At 40.6% G+C, this 16,333-nt stretch overlaps 1 long non-coding RNA gene across 1 annotated transcript in view; it reads left to right on the top strand.

Moving 5' to 3' along the window:
* The window catches only part of LOC149972023 (uncharacterized), an 85,889-nt gene extending 81,205 nt beyond the window's left edge, over window positions 1-4,684 (top strand). Inside the window, exon 3 of the long non-coding RNA XR_016491861.1 lies at window positions 3,673-4,684. This is a non-coding gene — a long non-coding RNA (uncharacterized LOC149972023). The remainder of the gene's footprint in view (window positions 1-3,672) is intronic.
* Window positions 4,685-16,333: the final 11,649 nt, after the last annotated feature.

Genomic DNA, 16,333 nt, shown 5'->3' with positions numbered 1-16,333 from the left:
CGACTACCTGGCAAGATGACTGACTCCTTGCTGTCTCCAGTCGACCTGGCCATGCTGCTGCTCCAGTTTCAACTGTTCTGCCTGCAGCTATGGAACCCTGATGTTACGGTGCGTGAATGAGGACCCAAAAGCGAATTAACTTAGACAGAGCTTCTTTAATTACCAAACATAGGTAGGCTCAGACGGACCGGCAGATTCCGACAGGACAAGACAAGGTTACAGCAAACATGACGACAGTCTGGTTCAGGCATGAAACACAACAAACAAGAATCCGACAAGGACAGGAACAAAAACAGAGAGAGATATAGGGGACTAATCAGAGGGAAAAAGGGAACAGGTGGGAAAAGGGGTGACGAGGTGGTTAGGAGGAGACAAGGCACAGCTGGGGGAAAGAGGGGGAGAAAAGGTAACCTAACAACGACCAGCAGAGGGAGACAGGGTGAAGGGAAAGGACAGAGACAAGACACAACATGACAGTACATGACACCTGATCTGTTCACCTGCTGTTTTCAACTCTCTAGAGACAGCAGGAGCGGAAGATACTCTCAATGATTGGCTATGAAAAGCAAACTGACATTTACTCCTGACGTGCTGACTTGCTGCACCCTCAACAACTAATGTGATTATTATTTGACCATGCTGGTCATTTATGAACATTTGAACATCTTGGCCATGTTCTGTTGTAATCTCCACCCGGCACAGCCAGAAGAGGACTGGCCACCCCTCATAGCCTGGTTCCTCTCTAGGTTTCTTCCTAAGTTTTTGCCTTTCTTGGGAGTTTTTCCTAGCCACCGTGCTTCTACACCTGCATTGCTTGCTGTTTGGGGTTTTAGGCTGGGTTTCTGTACAGCACGTTGATATATCAGCTGATCGAGGTCGACCGATTATGATTTTTCAACGCCGATACCGATTATTGGAGGACCAAAGAAAGCCGATACTGATTAATCGGACAAGTTTTTACTTATTTATTTGTAATTATGACCATTACAATAATATTGAATGAACACTTATTTTATCTTAATATAATACATCAATAAAATCAATATAGCCTCAAATAAATTATGAAACATGTTCAATATGGTTTAAGTACTGCAAAAACAAAGTGTTGGAGAAGAAATTGAAAGTGCAATATGTGCCATGTAAGAAAGCTAACGTTTAAGTTCCTTGCTCAGAACATGAGAACATATGATTGGTTCCTTTTAACATGAGTCCTCAATATTCCCAGGTAAGAAGATTTAGGTTGTAGTTATTACAGGAAATATAGGACTATTTCTCTCTATACGATTTGTATTTCATATACCTTTGACTATTGGATGTTTTTATAGGCACTTTAGTATTGCCAGTGTAATAGCTTCCATCCCTCTCCTTGCTGCTACCTGGGCTCGAACCAGGAACACATCGACAACAGCCACCCTCGAAGCAGCGTTACCCATGCAGAGGAAGGGGACCAACTACTCCAAGTCTCAGAGCGAGTGACGTTTGAAACGCTATTAGCGCGCACCCCGCTAACTCGCTAGCCATTTCACATCGGTTACACCAGCCTAATCTCGGGAGTTGATAGGCTTGAAGTCATAAACAGTGCAATGCTTGAAGCGTTGCGAAGAACTGCTGGCAAGACGCACGAAAGTGCTGTTTGAATGAATGTTTATGAGCCTGCTGGTGCCTACCATCGCTCAGTCAGACTGTTCTATCAAATCATAGACTTAATTACAACATAGTAACACGCAGAAATACGAGCCTTAGGTCATTAATATGGTCGTATCCGGAAACTATAATTTAGAAAACAAAACAATTATTATTTCAGTGAAATACGGAACCGTTCCATATTTTATCAAACGGTTGGCATCCCTAAGTCTAAATATTGCTGCTCCATTGCACAACCTTCAATGTTATGTCATAATTACATAAAATTCTGGCAAATTAGTTCGCAACGAGCCAGGTGATCCAAACTGTTGCATATATCCTGACTCTGTGTGCAATGAACGCAAGAGAAGTGACACAATTTCACCTGGTTAATATTGCCTGTTAACCTTTCTTTTAACTAGATATGCAGGTTTAAAAATATATACTTATGTGTATTGATTTTAAGAAAGGCATTGACGTTTATGGATAGGTACACATTGGAGCAACGACAGTCCTTTTTCGTGAATGCGCACCGCATCGATTATATGCAACGCAGGACATGCTAGATAAACTAGTAATATCATCAACCATGTGTAGTTATAACTAGTGATTAGTTATAACAGGCAGGTGGTTAGAGCATTGGACTAGTTAACCGTAAGATTGAATCCCTGAGCTGACAAGGTAAAAATCTGTCGTTCTGCCCCTGAACAAAGCAGTAAATCCATCGTTCCTAGGCCGTCATTGAAAATAAGAATGTGTTCTTAACTGACTTGCCTTGTTAAATAAAGTTGTAATTATTATTATTATTTTCTAAATTGGCAAAATCGGTGTCCAAAAAGAAAGATTTCCGATTGTTATGAAAACTTGAAATCGGCCATTCCGATTAATCGGTTGCCCCTCTAGTAAGAAGGGCTATATACATACATTTGATTTGATGATTGGTGAGTATTGATCCCTTGGCTCATTGTACACGATTGCCTGCAGTCCACCTCTTCCGTGCAGATTACTTGCAGGCCGTGGTGGTGTTGCCTGCTGGTCATCCCAGTTATGTGTTGGAGTATTGATGCCTGGGCTGGCCGTACATCATCCATAGGCTGCAGTCCACCTCGTCAATGTGGAGCATCAAAGAGCCATTGTGGTGTGGAGGTGGTGGCATAGGTGTTGCATACTGGTCATCCCAGTTTACAATCAATGACAGTAGTTGCACTTTCAGACGTTCCTTGTTTCTTCCTATTTTCTTCAGCTCTGGCACAAGGCTGAGCACAAATTCCTCATCCTCTGAGGTAACAGCAGAAGGGATTGTCTTCCTGACAAATGCAAGCAGCTCTTCATCCACATCTTGATAGTTGACTTTCTGTTTTCTTTTTCTTGGCTGCCAGTCTTGAGCTGTGCCTGTAGTGGTTGGTCTTGACTGTTGTTCAGGCATCTGAAGCACAGGGTCATGGCTCAGGGACTCCACGTCGCCTTCAGCGTCATCAGGCTCCATAGGTTGTGGCTGAGGCGCATCAGCATTTTCAAGGCTGAGGTTGCCTCTTGAGCCGAAAAAAGGTCAACGTAAATGAAAAGTTAAACGTTTTTTAAGTAAACTTTAGAAACCTCAGCTCAGGCTCAATTAATCATATTTCTGATATCTGAGCCACAATGTTTTCATCATTCCTCTGTAATAAGAGACTGATTCATAATCTATAGGCCTACATAATCACTCATTCAGAAATGGGATACCAGCTGACATGAACCAAGCACGTAGTGACTTAGCGGGTAGAAAAGCAATACTGCAATTTGTTGAGATTTAGAATTCCGTGCAATCAATTCTAATGTATATTAAAACGTACCTTCTTGGCTGGACGTAAGGTATCAAGAATGATAATATTTTCATGCATTTCCATTCTTTCTGATTGGTTCCCCCAGAACCACTGGGCTGGGCCTTCCGTAGGTGCCTTACAAAAGTGTCACAGAGGGACTTCCATCTGGTTTTGCACAATTCAACTTATGTGAAGAGTAAAATGGAATTGTGTGTTAACCAATAACAAAGTTATTTTGTCATTACAGGTAGTTGGCATCTGTAGACTCTATTTGCAGCCTGGCCTTCACCTATCGTCTTGGATTCGAGACAGTGTCGCAGTGCATTATGGAGACCTGTGAGGCCATAGAGAGGAAGATGCTGGCGACTCATCTGCCACGACCCACTGTGGAAACCTGGAGACAAACTTCTCAAGAGTTTCAGGAAAAATTGGATTTTCCCAAATGTTTGGGATTGGTTAATGGAAAACATATTAGACATTTTTTTTATTATAAAGGAACCTTCTCTGTGGTGTTACTCGCCCTTGTGGATGCCAATTGCCGCTTCACAGCTATTCAAGTGGGGGATTTTGGGAGAAACAGTGACGGAGAAGTCTATGCCAACTCCCCACTTGGAAGGGCAATGGCCCCAAGATGCCTTTCTGCCTGGGGGTAAAGATTTGGGAAATATATCATACACAATGGTGGGGGACGCTGCCTTCCTACTAAAGCCATACCTGATGAGGCCATATTCCGGGCATAACATCAGCTACGAGAAAGACATTTTAAACTATCGTCTCTGTCTAGCTAGAATGACAGTGGAGAAGTCATTTGTGATCCTTGCGGCCAGATGGAGGATCCTTTACCAAAAAATAAACCTACTGCCAAGCAAGGTTGATACCCTAGTGGTTGCAATGTGCATCCTCCACAACTTCCTCACAAAGCCTTGTGATGTGGAGATGTGGCGACAGCAGGGTGGTGCAGGAATGAGGCAAGGCATGAGAAGCATAGCCATCCAGGCCAACAGAGTAGGTCAGGAGGCAGTTTCTGTCAGGCAAAAGTTTACTAAGTATTTCATCTCTGTGGAAGGCAGAATTGATTGGTTGTATATAGGCCTATTTAGATGCACTGTGTGTGTGTGTTTAGTTTATCAACATGGGACAGTAAGTTCAACTTTGACATCTTCATTTGTTTTGTGTATTCATTCTACACTTTAAAACTATTGTACAATTCCATCATTATTTCAACTATGAACAAAAAATAAACATGAACATTTGAAAAATGTAAATACTAGTAATTTACAACAACACAAAAATCTCACATGACTGTTGGCTTCAGAGGATTTCTGTATTAAAAAAAAGCATACAGCACACATGGCATTTACATTCAGCTAACGCTAGCTAGTTCGTTGGGTTGTTATACTTTACCTGAAAGGTGCATGGTCTTAGCATTCTCTCTCTATAATGCATCTTTTTTATTTGTATCCTTGTAGAATTTTGAAGACGGGTCACATAGAAGTGAGTACTTCAGCGATAAATCTTTCCTCATCCATCTTTCAAGCACCCATGTTGGCTTTTGTTTACAGGAATTAGGAAAAGTATGTTTGTTGTGAGAACCAATTCATTGTTGGGAGGCGGAACTTCCAGACTTGATGTGGTGGTTAGCAACCAGTTTAAGGTGCTTTCCGCCACCAACTGGACTGGAGTGTGTACCTTGCAGTTCGTCTTTCAGTCACCCACGTGGTTATAACCAATGAGGAGATGGGAGAGGCAGGACTTGCAGTGCGATCTGCGTCAGAAATAGGAATGACTTCTATTTTAGCCCTTGGCAACGCAGATGCTCGTTGGCGCGCGCGAGCAGTATGGGTGCATTTATTGAATAACATAGATTTCTAAAATGATTTTGCAACGCGAGCGGTATCGTCAGCCTGTAAGAGTTGTGCAAAGTGGTTGAATATTATTCTTAATGATTCACAGCTGTTATGAAGATTTTCTCTAACTTTCCTTCACTTTGAATATGTAGAGTAGGTCTGTAGAAAAAAATTCTAATTTACTCTCTTCTCAGATTTCATTCTAAGGCAACAAAATGTAAAGACTGTGCAAGGGGCGTGTAGACTTTCACTAGAATACAGAAAAGGTTTAAATAATTGACTATTTAAACAGCGAAGAACAACAGGCAGGTGCCACACAAATTACTTCAAGACAAAACAACTCACTCAATCAAGCCTGATGGCCTTGTAAGTATATAAGCAAAGCTTTCTTCCATATAATAAAAGGTAGTGGAATAGGTAGCTTGAAAAGGTAGTGGAATAGGAAAATGTCTGTGTGAAGAATCCAATACTTTACCTTTTATGCAGTACAAATCACACTATTCTGGGAGCATCTCCTCTAAGAGTATGAATTAGGCTGTTTGAGAAGGTTTGAATCCTAAGCAACTTGCCTATACATTTTTTGAAGTACAATGGACAAATATAGCTACTGTAGTAGGTCAGAGCTGTGTGCTGGAAAACCTTGGTAGAGCATGGGTGAAGTAGGCATTGTGGTCCGCATGTCAATTTCCTTTCTTTTTTGGACAGACTAATGCCTACTTCTCACATGAAACGTAGATTGATTGCGTTGGGAACTGACTCTATATTGGAGTCAAAGCATATGTAGGTAGGTGAATAAAACAATAATTTCGTAAACTAATTCCCCCTATTTCTTAGGTAGCTGTAGCTAACTACATTGGCGCCAACGCTATGAAACGCTCAGGCTATTTGCTTCTCCAAAACAGGGCATAGTTAAAGAATTAATTTGCAATTTACTTGAATAATTGATAAGGAGAACATCATGGGTGTTTCACTCAAACCTTCAATTTTATCGGTCTCCATCCAATAAGAATCTCAAATCCATCAGCTCCAAGGAAACACAGCACATCGTGTAAAACACCCCAGTGGGAAATTCAAATATCAATTTAGAATGGAGAAAGCATTTTATTCCAGGCCCATTACCGCCAGGGACTACAGCAGCAAGAAATGGTCCAACAACGTGAACTAGTTCTAAACTGTGTCCGAGTGGGTGAGAAAAACCTTATGAAATGACCACAAACAGCAAGTAGGGCCCGTCCAGAAACAGCCCTAGACACGTATCTAAAAGTTTTGAAGCACTGGGTGTAAGCAATATGGTGAAAAAGCCAAGAAGCAGATCAGAAGGCAAGGTGGAACAACAGGGCCTAAGACTGCCACGTACACTACCGGTCAAAGGTTTTAGAACACCTACTCATTCAAATTTTCTTTATTTTTACTATTTTCTACATTGTAGAATAATAGTGAAGACATCAAAACTATTTTTTATTTCACCTTTATTTAACCAGGTAGGCCAGTTGAGAACAAGTTCTCATTTACAATTGCGACCTGGCCAAGATAAAGCAAAGCAGTTCGACACATACAACACAGTTGTTACACATGGAGTAAAACAAACATACAGTCAATAATACAGTAGAAAATAAGTCTATATACAATGTGAGCAAGTGAGGTGAGAAGGGAAGTGAAGGCAAAAAAAGGCCATGGTGGCGAAGTAAATACAATATAGCAAGTAAAAAACTGGAATGGTTGATTTGCAGTGGAAGAATGTGCAAAGTAGAGATATAAATAATGGGGTGCAAAGGAGCAAAGTAAATAAATACAGTAGGGAAAGAGGTTGTTTGGGCTAAATTATAGATGGGCTATGTACAGGTGCAGTAATCTGTGAGCTGCTCTGACAGCTGGTGCTTAACGCTAGTGAGGGAGATGTGTTTCCAGTATCAGAGATTTTTGTAGTTCGTTCCAGTCATTGGCAGCAGAGAACTGGAAGGAGAGGAGGCCAAAGGAAGAATTGGTTTTGAGGGTGACCAGAGAGATATACCTGCTGGAGCGCGTGCTACAGGTTGGTGCTGCTATGGTGACCAGCGAGCTGAGATAAGGGGGGACTTAGCAGGGTCTTGTAGATGACCTGGAGCCAGTGGGTTTGGCGACGAGTATGAAGCGAGGGCCAGCCAATGAGAGCGTACAGGTTGCAGTGGTGAGTAGTATATGGGGCTTTGGTGACAAAACGGATGGCACTGTGATAGACTGCATCCAATTTATTGAGTAGGGTAGTGGAGGCTATTTTGTAAATGACATCGCCGAAGTCGAGGATTGGTAGGAAGGTCAGTTTTACAAGGGTATGTTTGGCAGCATGAGTGAAGGATGCTTTGTTGCGGAATAGGAAGCCAATTCTAGATTTAACTTTGGATTGGAGATGTTTGATGTGAGTCTGGAAGGAGAGTTTACAGTCTAACCAGACACCTAGGTATTTGTAGTTGTACACATATTCTAAGTCAGAGCCGTCCAGAGTAGTGATGTTGAACTCTATCAGAGTAGTTGATGAACCTGGCGAGGCAATCATTTGAGAAACCAAGGCTGTCGAGTCTGCCGATGAGGATGTGGTGATTGACAGAGTCGAAAGTCTTGGCCAGGTCAATGAATATGGCTGCACAGTATTGTTTTCTTATCGATGGCGGTTAAGATATCGTTTAGGACCTTGAGCGTGGCTGAGGTGCACCCATGACCAGCTCTGAAACCAGATTGCATAGCGGAGAAGGTATGGTGGGATTTGAAATGGTCGGTAATCTGTTTGTTGACTTGGCTTTTGAAGACCTTAGAAAGGCATGGTAGGATAGATATAGGTCTGTAGCAGTTTGGGTCTAGAGTGTCACCCCCTTTGAAGTGGGGGATGACCGCAGCTGCTTACCAATCTTTGGGAATCTCAGATGACATGAAAGAGAGGTTGAACAGGCTAGTAATAGGGATGGCAACAATTTCGCAGATCATTTTAGAAAGGAAGGGTCCAGATTATCTAGGCTGGTTGATTTGTCGGGGTCCAGATTTTGCAGCTCTTTCAGAACATCAGTTGACTGGATTTGGGAGAAGGAGAAACGGGGAAGGCTTGGGCGTGTAGCTGTGGGGGTGCAGTGCTGTTGACCGGGGTAGGGGTAGCCAGGTGGAATGCATGGCCAGCCATAGAAAAATGCTTTTTGAAATTCTCAATTATAGTGGATTTATCGGTGGTGACAGTGTTTCCTATCTTCAGTGCAGTGGGAAGCTGGGAGGAGGTGTTCTTATTCTCCATGGACTTCACAGTGTCCCAGAATTTTTTTGAGTTTGTGTTGCAGGAAGCAAATTTCAGCTTGAAAAAGGTATCCTAGTGGTGGAGTGTTGGGCCAGTAACTGAAAGGTTGCTGGATCAAATCCCCCAGCTGACATGGTAAACAATCTGTTGTTCTGCCCCTGTACAAGGCAGTTAACCCACTGTTCCCCGGCTGTCATTGTAAATAAGAATTTGTTCTTAACTGACTTGCCTAGTTAAATAAAGGCAAAGAGCAATCCTCCATCTTTAATGACTACTCCTTCCACCTCAGAACAAAAGATGAATGTCACCCATATGTTATCACGTGACATACTGTATATAAGATGAGATAGTTATTTTATAGTTTTACCTTGTTTTATATGAGGTGGGCTGAGCAACTCCAAGGAGTTACTTGACATTTGAAATCAGAAAGCCTGTCGAGAAATCTTTGGAGAGAAGCTAATATTGTCAAATACAAACTATTCAGTGTGTTCTAGGTCAAATGTGTGGTTTGTTTATAGTTAATCCTTCGATGTTTAACAATTCCAATTACGGTTGAGTTTGTTCTACAATGTATCCTTATCAAGCAACCCCTGGATACTGATTACAGGTTTAAGAATATTTCTTAAGAGGAAAAAATACATTATTCAATTAGCTTGTGTACATCCTCATTGGATATGATACAATATTCTATAGCAATGCAAATGACCATAATATGTGGATTTAGGCACATTAGCTAAATATATAGGCTTTATCTTGTCACAGGCAGTGTTGTCTGACACTTTAGGTATGCATACATTATCTGTCCCAAGTGATTACTGTACATGTTGCCCTTATTGTGGCACCAAGAATAGGACGATGGGTACGTCCAAAATGGCACCATATTTCCTATATAGTGCACTATGTAGGGAATATGGTGCCTGTTGGGATGCAGCCGAGGACTATTCTCTCAGGAAAACCCAATGTATTCTCACCTACAGTGTTCCCAAAACCATGTCATTAACAAACGCACCACTAACTCGAGATTCTCTGTGATTCGTCTGACGGTGGCTCATGACAGAAGAACCTGCCACATGCACTTGCATTCTACATCTCAATGAGGTGGCTTCCAACAAATGGCGGGAAACCAGGGACCTATTGCCTCGACAACAGGAGTCACAGTAGGGTCCCCCTCATTAGTGGGAATGGGGTGACACTTGAAGATCGGCATAGAGGATGACCCATATTCCTGCCTTGTTATCTCTGATTGATGCTTGGTGGCGGAGGCCTGATTAAGTGTTTCAGCATCAACGCTGCGCTTGAAGTGGAAAAAGCGAAGGGGGAACATTTGACTTTCAAGTGAGCTGGGCTGAGCTAAACTCGGTAGTCAGATATAGGAGGTATGGAGACATATTCCCGCTCGCTAGATACTGTATGAGATTGAAACGAGTGGCATAAGCAATTAACAAGAAGTTTGAAGGGGAGAATACAACACTCCAACATAAATGTTGGTATTGCTGCAACTTTTCCACTTGTTGGGAGACAGTAAATGAGTGAGGTTTTACTCCTGAGGGGGATTGAGCAAAATTAGGAGTGTGAGGTACGGAGGCATCTTTGTGGATCTGGTGTGCATTGGTTGACTTCATCCATTCTGGAATCCAAAGTCCCAAATTAACCAATAACGGAAAGCCACATTTTGGGTCCACACTCGGTTTACGTGTCAACATTTTATGCCAATATTTGTGTTTTCAATCAATTAAACCTATTTCAAATGGGTGCCTGTCTCAATATAATAAACTTTGCCCTGCACACTCAAATGCTCCAACACATTCCTTTACTATTTAGTGAATGATAACATTTCAATTAAAGGACTTGATAAGGATCTCTTTCGAACTAAACAATGCCACTTACCAGTAAGAGTATTTGTTGGGAGAGTTGGAGATTGCAGGCCCTATTATTACTTTGTGGATTTGGTCAACCCAGCAAGCCATGTGATGTTAATGGGTGTTGTATATTACCTAAACAACCTTTGAATGGGCCTATTCCAAGTGCTGATCTCAAATAACAATTAAGGTTTGAAATAGACTGATCATGCCCGTCTCTGTTTCACAATGGTAATTCAATGCTTCAGCGTCATTATGCTGAGTTAGTCCATTTTGTATATTTAAAAAATAAATCTTACACATACTTACCAATTTATTTTTCTCTGTCAACCATGCTATTTCAATATTTCAATAATAAATCATTCCATTTTTCCATTGTGTTAATGAATGCGGAATTATTGATTTCCATGTCTTTAGCATACATTTTTTCAAGATGAGTGATGCGAAGATAATCGTCCAGCCCATTGGGTACCTCACTTCAACCCCATATGCCATGTCTTGAAATATGCAGACAGACAAATTAAAAGTATGTTTACATTGTAATACTTCTGACAGACAACTTTCTAACTCTGCACATAACTTGTGGACGTCATAGAATTCCCAGAAAGAATGGATTATTGAGTAACTTTTCGTTATACACTTAAGACATGACTGCCATTGTGCAGTTTGTGAATTTTTCTCTTGAATAATACATTCTGTAAAATTAAGCATACATTTTAGTTAACTGTAATTTTGTTAGTTATGCTCAAACGTTCACTGAAGTCTTAGTTCCAATAGTTGATTTATTTGTTTCAGAAGAGATTGTCAGGTGGATAAGCTCTCTGCAAGGTGTTATTTGTCTTCCCTATAATACAGTGCCTTGCAAAAGCATTCATCCCCTTTGGCGTTTTTTCTATATTGTTGCATTACAACCTGTAATTTAAATTGATTTTTATTTGGATTTCATGTAATGAACATACACAAAATAGTCACAATTGGTGAAGTGAAATGAAAATAAGTGGTGCATTCATATGTATTCACCCCCCTTGCTATGATGATCCTAAATAAGATCTGGTGCAACCAGTTACCTTCAGAAGTCACATAATTAGTTAAATAAAGTCCACCTGTGTGCAATCTAAGTGTCACATGATCTCAGAATATACAGTTGAAGATGGAAGTTTACATACACTTAGGTTGGAGTCATTAAATCTAATTTCTCAACCACTCCACAAATTTCTTGTTAACAAACTATGTTTTTTGCAAGTCGGTTAGGACATCTACTTTGTGCATGACACAAGTCATTTTTACAATTGTTAACAGACAGATTATTTCACATGTAATTCACTGTATCACAATTCCAGTTGCACAGAAGTTTACATACACTAAGTTGACTGTGCCTTTACACAGCTTGGAAAATTCCATAAAATTATGTCATGGCTTTAGAAGCTTCAGATAGGTTAATTGACATCATTTGAGTCAATTGGAGGTGTACCTGTGGATGTATTTCAATGCCTACCTTCAAACTCAGTGCCTCTTTGCTTGACCTTTTTGAGGAAAAGGGGGGACGCTTCCAAGCCGAAGAGCACCATCCCAACCGTGAAGCACAGGGGTGGCAGCGTCATGTTGTAGGGTTGCTTTATTGCAGGAGGGACTGGTGCACTTTGCAAAATAGATGGCATCATGAGAAGTAAAATAATGTGGATATATTGAAACATCTCAAGACACCAGTAAGGAAGATAAAGCTCGGTCGCAAATGGGTCTTCCAACAATGACCCCAAGCATAATTCCAAAGTCGTGGCAAAATGGCTTAAGGACAACAAAGTCAAGGTATTGGAGTGGCCATCACAAAGGTCTGACCTCAATCCCATAGAAAATGTGTGGGCATAACTGAAAAAGCGTGTGTGAGCAAGGAGGCCTACAAACCTGACTCAGTTACATCAGCTCTGTCAGGAGGACTGGGCCAAAATTCACCCAACTTATTGTGGGAAGCTTGTGGAAGGCTACCCGAAACGTTTGGCCCAAGTTAAACAATGAAAGAAATAAAAGCTGAAATAAATAATTCTCTCTACTATTATTCTGACATTTCACATTCTTAAAATAAAGCAGTGATCCTAACTGACCTAAGACAGATGATTAAATGTCAGGAATTGTGAAAAATTTAGTTTAAATGTATTTGGCTAAGGTGTATGTAAACTTCCAACTTCAACTGTATACACCTGTACTTAAAGGCCCCAGAGTCTGCAACACCACTAAGCAAGGAGCACCACAAAGCAAGTGGCACCATGAAGACCAAGGAGCTCTCAAAACAGGTCAGGGACAAAGTTGTGGAGAATTACAGATCAGGGTTGGGTTGTAAAAACAATATGCAAAACTTTAAACATCCCACGGAGCAACGTTAAATCCATTATTAAAAAATGGAAAGAATATGGCACAACAACAAATCTGCCAAGAGAGGGCCGCCCACCAAAACTCACGGACCAGGCAAGGAGGGCATTAATCAGAGAGGCAACAAAGAGACCAAAGATAACCCTGAAGGAGCTTCAAAGCTCCACAGCTGAGATTGGAGTATCTGTCTGTAGGACCCCTTTTAGCCGTACACTCCACAGAGTTGGGCTTTATGGAAGAGTGGCCAGAAAAAGCCTTTGCTTAACTTCTTATGGCTGAGATCTTGTTACCAGGAGCGATATAACAACAACCAGTGATAGTACAGGGGGCCATATTCATTCATATTCATAATTACAATTCCTCAAACATACATGTATCTTATATCGTTTTCAAGGTAGTCTTGTTGTTAATCCCACCACAGTGTCCGATTTCAAATAGTATTTACGGGGAAAGCACCACACACGATTATGTTAGCTCACCAACAACTCACTAAAATACACAGCCAATTTTACCAGCCAAAGAGAGAGAGAGAAAAAGCACATATAGAGATAAAATGAATCACGAATCTTTGATAATCTTCATCAGATGACACTCATAGGGCTTCATGTTACACAATACATGCATGTTTTGGTTGATAAAGTTCATATTTATATCAGAAAATCTGAGTTTACATTGGAGCATTCCATTCACTAGTTCCAAAAACATCCAGTGATTTTGCATAGCCACATCATTCAACAGAAATACTCATCATAAATTAAGATAATAATACAAGTTATACACATGAAATTATAGATGTACCTCTCCTTAATGCAACCGCTGTGTCAGATTTAAAAAAAACTTTACGGATAAAGAAACTCTTGCAATAATCTGAGACGGTGCTCAGAACAATAGAAAAATTAGCCTCCATGTTGGAGTCAACAGAAACCAGAAAATACATGATAAATGTTTACTTACTTTTGATGAACTTCATCAGAATGCAGTCCTAGGAATCCCAGGTCCACAATAAATGCATGATTTGTTCAATAATGTCCGTTATTTATGTCCAATTAGCAACTTTGGTTTCGCGTTCGGTAAACAATTCCAAAATCACAAAGCGCGTCCACTATAACGTGATGAAATGTCCAAAAGTTCCGTAACAGTCAGTAGAAACATGTCAAACGATGTACTGAATCAATCTTTAGAATGTTGTTTACATACATCTTGAATAACGTTCCAACCGGAGAATTAGAATGACTTCAAATGACCGGTGGAACGCAGGTTCTTCCCTTGTGAACGCGCATAGTGAAAGCATGGTCAACTCATGGCAGTGGTGATTATTTACTGTCTCTGTCGACCCCCCATCACATTAGTCATCAGACAAAGTTATATTGACTGTTGACATCTAGTGGAAGGCCTAGGAAGTGAAAACTCATCCATACCTCGCTGTAATTTCAATTAAAGCTAGGTTGAAAATCTGCCACCCCCAGAAGAAATCCAAACAGGAAGTGGAGTTTCTCAGGTTTTTACCTCCAATATGAGTTCTGTTATACTCACATACATAATTCAAACAGTTTTAGAAACTTCAGAGTGTTTTCTATCCAATAATAATATGCATATATTAGCAACTGAGACTGAGGAGCTGACCGTTTACAATGGGCACAATGTTGCTGATGAAGTTCACAACACGCTGCAAGTACTCATGCTTCAGGTAACCTGTTCTTGCTTGGGCCTGCTTTATTTTGATGGGATGCATTGATGGGAGTCCGGTGTGTTCTACTGATGCTGAAAGACAAATTCCAGACACCAAATAGGTTTAACGTTAGCTAGTTAACTAGCTAACATTAGACTATAACTAGCAATGCAAACGGCTTTCTGAGATGATAACTATATATTACTAGATTACACTTAATGCTAATGTTAGCTAGCGAGCCAGCCAACTAACGTCAGCTGGTTAGCTAAGAGTAAGCTTTAACTTGCAATGAAAACAACTTTCTGGCAAAATTAGAAGCATAAAATATCTGGAACAGTAACTAGACTCTTACCCGTATACACTGATGAACGCTTCATGGCAGACAAACCCCTTTCATTAAATAAGACATCCTGTGTCATTTCCGTTTTGTTTGTACAGCTTACTTAAGAAACTCTGCCATAAGAGTCAAAATGGTACGATCGCCTTCCTGAAAGTAGTCCATCACAACTTTTTCGAAAGCACCTGATAAATTCAGGGCAGCAATTTTATTGAGAGCAGTAACAACACATTTGCTGTTCCACATGGCTAACATTGTCTTCGGAAAAAACGGCAGTGGAAAGAATTATCAAAACATAACGAGCAGCTCACTTTATAGACAAAAGATGTTACACGGCAGACCAATCCGAAACTGTAAACTGCCTGCTACTCTGTCCCAGATGCTATTATTATTAAATGTATTGGATAGAAAACACTCTGAAGTTTTTAAAACTGTTTGAATGATGTCTGTGAGTATAACATAACTCATATGGCAGGTGAAAACCTGAGACAAATCCAACCAGGAAGTGGGAAATCTGAGGTTTGTAGTTTCATTTAAGTGACTGCCTATCCAATATGCTGTGTCTATTGGGCCAGGTTGCACTTCCCAAGGCTTCCAGCAGATGTCAACAGTCTTTAGAAAGTTGTTTGAGGCTTCTATTGTGGAAGGAGGTCGAATAAGAGCTGTAGTCAACAAGTGGACTAGGCTGTGGCCAATCAGTTGTTTACTGTGCGGTCACGCGGGCGCGCCATGCCTTCTTTTTCCTCTGTAATGAATACACTATTGTCCGGTTAGAATATTATGGAAGATTTATTACAAAAAGACCATGAGAATTGATTAGAAACATGTCAAATGATGTTTACACAAACTGTAATGGAACTCTTGACATTTTGTCTGGATTTTGCGCTCGCGCATTGTGCCTTTGAAATAGTGAACTAAATGCGCAAACAAAATGGAGGTATTTGGACATAAATATGGACGTAATCAAACATTTCTTGTGGAAGTGGGAGTCCTGGGAGTGCATTCCGACGAAGATCAGCAAAGGTAAGTGAAGATTTATAATGATATTTATGACTTTTGTTGACTCCACAATTTACGGGTAACTAACTGTATGGCTTGCTTTTGTGGCTGAACGCTGTTCTCAGAATATTGAATATTGTGCTTTTGCCGTAAAGCTTTTTTGAAATCTGACACAGCGGTTGCATTAAGAACAAGTTTCTATTTAATTCTATGTAAAACATGTATCTTTCATCAAAGTTTATGATGAGTAATTCTGTTATTTGATGTGGCTCCCTGCAATTTCTACGGATGTTTTGGAGGCATTTCTGAACATGGCGCCAATGTAAACTGAGGTTTTTGGATATAAATATGAACTTGATCGAACAAAACATACATGTATTGTGTACAATGAGTTCTGGGAGTGTCATCTGATGAAGATCAAAGGTTAGTGGTTCATTTTATCTCAATTTCTGCTTTTTGTGACACCTCTCTTTGGTTGGAAAATGGCCAATGTGGAACAATTTATTGGTGAATTCTGAAAATCTATCTGTCACGATTCTTCAAAGTCGAACCCAGAAGCAGACCAGGACAAGGAGAG

The sequence above is a fragment of the Oncorhynchus mykiss genome, chromosome 25 (assembly GCF_057628025.1).
Source record: "Oncorhynchus mykiss isolate SJ-2025 chromosome 25, ASM5762802v1, whole genome shotgun sequence".
Classification (NCBI taxonomy): domain Eukaryota; kingdom Metazoa; phylum Chordata; class Actinopteri; order Salmoniformes; family Salmonidae; genus Oncorhynchus; species Oncorhynchus mykiss.
The sequence above is the reverse complement of the archived record's forward strand: the minus strand, read 5'-3'. Positions and strand labels throughout refer to the sequence as shown.